Genomic DNA, 5,740 nt, shown 5'->3' on the forward strand with positions numbered 1-5,740 from the left:
ACAGAGACGTTTTGGCCCAAGGAGCAAAATCAGCAGCAGTAGTATTGCAAGATTCGGGTGTCCAAAATGGTAGTGATGATGGTGGCAGTCCCGGAGTCTGTTCCTGGCTGCAACTCGCGGGGGGATTCTTGGTTTTTCTCAGCTCCATGTCTAGTTTACAACAGTCGTCTTAGTGGGGTCCTTCGTTTTAGATTATTTGCTGAGTGGAGGGTGGGGTTTATTGCGTTGAATGGGGGGAGTCATTTTCAGTGAAACAAGGCTGTTTTTTGAAACATTTGGCAGATTTATGCTTAAATTCTCTGAGAAAGTTACTGAAGGATACACTTTTGTGTATAAAAGCTGAAAAGTAGATAATAAAGTACTTTGTGTCCGTGTGAAACCCCCCTACAGAATGTCAGTCCCTGTGTAAAACTTTTTAGTGACACTCTGCAGATTTGTGTGTAATTCTCTCACAAAGGAACTGTAAGATATACTTTTTATGTATGCAAAACCTTAAACATGTATTACTACAATGGAGCAATCCTGTTTTGTTGACATCAATGCTTTATTCTCTTTTCTTGTGTTACTAAGATACTTTTAGTTACACTTTAATGGATGCAAACCTTTTTAACCGCGTAAAATATTCATTAATTTGTAAGGAATTCGTTTTCTTTATGTCTCTCTAAAAGGCAAGTTTGTGATTTTAACACTGTTTCGATGAAACACAGCAGTCTTGATAACTTGACATGACTAACATTACTTTTCTAAATATATGTTTTTAGAAGCGTTACTTTGATTTCAAGGCTGTGATGGCGAGAGTTTAACAGTCAATGGCATCAAGATGGTGCTCAAGAAGGACATTGTCATCCACCTTATTGATCAAGTGCTCATGCCAGACTCAGGTTAGACGTGCACATTTTCCCCTTATTAATGATTACCCGATTTACTACATTAATACATATATTGTTTTTCTGTAATCCATATTTTTAATGGTGTTTAAATTCCCTTTGTGCCTCAAGCTAAACAGGTGATGGAACTGGTTGGAAGTTCCCAGTCAACCTTTGGAGACACGGTGTCTGAGCTAGGCCTTTCTGCTTCCATGCAATCTGCCGCTGAGTACACTTTGCTTGCCCCCCTCAACACTGTCTTCAATGGTGAGTAACATACTGGTGATTCAATAAAGCACGCCCCTATTTAGTTGGTGGCTGAAGACAAAGCCTGGGTCCATTCTCTAGACTCTATTCTAGTCACATTCTGGAATAATTGGTGATATTTAGATTTGTTTTGTATTTACCCCTCATGTGCTGAGTCATTAGTCAATATGTGTAAATGTATGGAGCTTTAGGGAAACTATACATTTATTGGCACACTGCAGAAGCTTTATGCCATGTAACAGCAAGTGTCCACTCCCCCCCCGAGAACATTCCTGGACTTCACCCAAAGGGAGTAGCGATGATTTGTTTTTGCATTAAGAACGACAGAGAAAATTTCTCTTTTAAATGGTTTTAAATGGGTCACAAAAAGTTTCCCAATGACCGGAATAGTACTGCCAGAACGAACGATATCCAAAATGTCTAACTACTAATTATTGTCGTCTTTCTTGAAACTGACGTGCTTAAATTCTCTGAGAAAGTTACTGAAGGATACACTTTTGTGTATAAAAGCTGAAAAAGTAGATAATGAAGTAGACTTTGTGTCCGTGTGAAACCGGCATACAGAATGTCAGTCCCTGTGTACAACTTTTTAGTGACACTCTGCAGATTTGTGTGTAATTCGCTCACAAAAGGAACTGTAAGATACACTTTTTATGTATGCAAACGTCTTTCTTGAAACTGACGTGCTGTCCGTTTTACAAAACAAGTTATGTTTTCTGCCTTTTCCTCCCCGGTCCCTCTTCCTTCACCCCTCACAGCAACAAATCAAGGTGGATCTGTGAAATGAAACACCTCTTCCCAAAGCGTGACTTCCCTATTGAGGGCAGTAGGGTCTAAATCGATTGACTAGATATACTAACATGCAGAACGTACGGTATGTTTTGAAAAAAAGACTAACCATTTATCCAGTTCAAGCTGTCTTTAAGATGTGACATTGCGCACTGACTATTTCCCCGTAAAATCGTGACAAACTATTACTTATTCTTAAATTTGACCTCTTGCTGCATGGTTGAAAATGATAGATGAAAAATAACTTTTTTTAAAAGAGTCAAGTTTTTCAAGATCAGATACAGGTCAAGAAAATGCATAGAGGAGGTATGGTGCTGGCTCATTAGCCCTCTCACTCTTCTTAGAATGATCCTGTGCAATTATAGTTAATAAAAGTAATTACACATTACTTCACAAATCCATATACTAAAAGAGAATACCCTTAGGTATCACTATTAAAACCTAAATAAGATATTTTGAAAATAACCTCTTTTGCAAAACAGATACTTCTTAAACAGTTTCACAAAAAACTTGAAAAGAAACATCCTGAACGGGAGAGGGGTGAGGGGCGGGGGAAGTGTGTGTGTGTGTGTGTGTGTGTGTGTGTGTGTGTGTGTGTGTGTGTGTGTGTGTGTGTGTGTGTGTGTGTGTGTGTGTGTGTGTGTGTGTGTGTGTGTGTGTGTGTGTGTGTGTGTTCCCCCCTCCCCTCGCCCGCCATTTGCCTGTAGAGGATGTAGGGGGTTTTATGATTTCTCTCACACGTGTCCTGGCTTGTCCAGACTGTTCACAAAACTTTTCACGGAACACTCTACAGCAGAGAGAGTGTTAGAGAGATTGACATTACTTTTTTAAATATATGGTTGCTATATTTCATGTTATTTGCAAGTATTTGTAAGTTACAGTCAATACTGTATACAGGATTAGAGGCACAGGAAGTGGTTAGGTGGCGGGACATTGCTCTTTAGAGCAGAGAGAGGGTTAGAGAGATTGACATTACTTTTTTAAAATATATGGTTGCTATATTTCATGTTATTTGCAAGTATTTGTAAGTTACAGTCAATACTGTATACAGGATTAGGGGCACAGGAAGTGGTTAGGTGGCGGGACATTGATCCTATGCATACTATGTGATTCATTTTAAAATTATTATTTTGTAAAACCGGTAGGGGGCAGCATTTTATTTTCTCATGGTTTCTAAAATTCATGTTATTTTATTTTGAAAACCGGAAGCGGGGGCGACCGGTAGGGGCAGCATTTTTATGTTATTAAAATTGTATTTTGAAAACCGGAAGTGGGGGCGGGACATCCACCGGAAGGGGCGGGGCTATGTTGACGGGACTTCCGCGGAAAGGGGGCGGGACTTAGAGGTGTGACCTGTCACTTTCTATGCATACTAATGAGACGAGATTGGTATGAGTACAACTACTGGGGGGGCCTGACAGAAAAAGTTTGAGAACCACTGGGTTAATCCAATGTGTCTGTATCCCTTTGAAATGATTTTTGATAATCCATAAGCAATACACCTGCTTTTCCGTTTCTAGATGTCAGAGCTAGAAATATTTTCACTCTGATGCAAAACTGGGTGCGCAAAGCCCCCATCTTTTTGTTTTAGCGTGTGTGTGAGCGGGGACATTTCCCTTCGATTCTATTGGCTCTAACGGTCAGAAAGAGATGCCAATCACCAAAATCGACCAATGGGTTCCAGAGAAACGGTAAAACCCCCATTTCCACCCAAATCACCTCAGACAGAGGTGGAGTTTTTTTTGCTAAACCTCTCTAAAAAGGTCAAATGTCACTTGTTTTGCATCAATCTTTATACAGGGTACTTATTATATGTTGTACTTTGGATTCCTAAAGCTTTTAGTCTACCTTACCATCATCCAAGGTTAGTTTTCACTATAAGTACAAAATAATTTTTGGACGGACACTATCATTTACAGTTTTTTACTATGTTCAATCTGAATTTTCTTTAAAATAAAAAACAACTATATTGATTCTGACTTTTCTACATCCAACTCACAGGTTTATCATTACTTTGAGAAAAAAGATTATTAATTTAACCCTTTTAGAAGGGAAGATATGGTCATTTGTTCTGGGAATATCATTTTCGAGCCTGAGACCTGAACAACAGGCTCAGGGCTAAACAGGTTAATAGCGGGCGCCGGTCCCCACCACCTCTGCTTCGAGTGTTTGGGGGACCAGGATATGGCAGAGGCAGTGCCATTCACGTTCGCCATTACAGCGGGGCGGATGGCTCCGTTTGCCAGGGAGGAGGATGAAGAGGACTTCTCGTCGTAGAGCACTTCCGGGTCCGGCGTCCATGGAAGTCCACCGCCCAGGTCTGTCCACCAGGACTTCCCCCTGGTGATGACCATGGCGGTGGAGCGTGAAGGGCTACCGCCACAGGGTGCAGGGCTGCATGGACACAGCGTGTCCCGGCGTGCCCCCCCTTGATGAGAGCCTGGCAGCCCATCTGCTCCCACAGGCAGCAGGCTGGGCGGAGAAGATCTGCCCCGCTGCCGCGTGACAATGAATATATAATAATAATAATATATATTATACAATGAAGACACTACGTCTAAATCCTCTGTTTTACGCGATATCGGACATTGGAGAAAGAGGGGGGAGAACGACGTCACCAGCCGCCATTGAGGGAGGAGCGCAGGATCGATACAGAGGGAGGACAACGCGATCTCAGGCACTTCTTCACCCCGCCTCCTCCCCACCACAGCTGTGCTCTTGTACTCGTTATGCTTGTTTCATTGCCACGCGACTTAATTAAAGTAACCCATTTGAACCTTCAGAGACTCCATTAGTCTCTTTATTTTAAGCTTCTCTCCTGGGACGCGAGAAAAATAATACTTCTAATAGTTGGTGACCCTAACGGGATTTTGCTGCACCAGGAGACAAACACGCCAGCTATTCAACAGAGACGCGGCCCCCCATCAGACAACAAAGAGCTCAAATACACGTGGTAAGGAAGAACCTGTTAGATCGAATCTTCAATAGTTTATGTAGGAAAACCATCACGGCCCGTCCACACAGCAGCTTTTGATGATTTGTCCACCGCTTCCAGCGCGTCTCCGCCCATTGACTTTGAATGGGGATGACGTCACTTTCCCTCGCTTGTCGCCGAACTGCATTGTGGGGGGGCGAGACGTAGATTTCCAGGATTTCCAGGATGTTCAGGATTCCAAAGTTGAACAATGTTCAACTTTTGAGGCTGAGCTGGAAGCGACAGCCAATCAGATCCGTTTATGCAAATCTGACAGTTCAAGCGCTAGCCAATCAAACCGCGTGCAAGCTGGGAGAGCCAGACCGCAGTTCATTCTATATTCCTAACAAAAATGGAGGAGAAGTTAGTTATTGCGGTAGCAAATCACCCGGTTCTTTATGACCAGTCCCTATTTACTTACTGGGATACAAACCGGAGGAACCAGGCATGGAGGGAGGTGGCAGAGACAGTGGGTGAAACTGGTAGGTTTTCGCTTGTTTGGGGATTTTATATCCAGTTTACTTCGTTGCTAGTTTACTTCGTTGCTAGCAAGCATAGACAGGATCATTAGCCAGCATGGAATGTAGCATAAAATAGCACCATAGACATTAATCTCATAAATGTTTAAAGAAATAGTGGAGAAGAACCGGGGTTTTTTGCTTTGTATGTCGGGGGCGGGAGATTCATGTGATTGGTTGTTGGTCGCGAAATCCCCAAGCTTTCAGACACGCCCAGCTCCAAGATTTTCAAGATTTTTGAAAAGCTGCTGTGTGGACGTACCGTTAGATTTGTGTGTCTGGTGGAAGGCAGCGGATCCTGAAAATAATTGTGCATTTAATGTTAA

General features: G+C 42.4%; 1 long non-coding RNA gene across 1 annotated transcript; it reads left to right on the forward strand.

Moving 5' to 3' along the window:
• The first annotated feature begins 824 nt into the window (after window positions 1-824).
• On the forward strand, window positions 825-1,948 carry LOC117546845. The gene is made up of 3 exons (XR_004569083.1): window positions 825-881; window positions 999-1,133; window positions 1,904-1,948. It is a non-coding gene; the product is annotated as an uncharacterized LOC117546845 (long non-coding RNA).
• The last annotated feature ends 3,792 nt before the right edge of the window (window positions 1,949-5,740 follow it).

This window comes from Gymnodraco acuticeps, unplaced genomic scaffold (genome assembly GCF_902827175.1).
Source record: "Gymnodraco acuticeps unplaced genomic scaffold, fGymAcu1.1, whole genome shotgun sequence".
NCBI lineage: Eukaryota > Metazoa > Chordata > Actinopteri > Perciformes > Bathydraconidae > Gymnodraco > Gymnodraco acuticeps.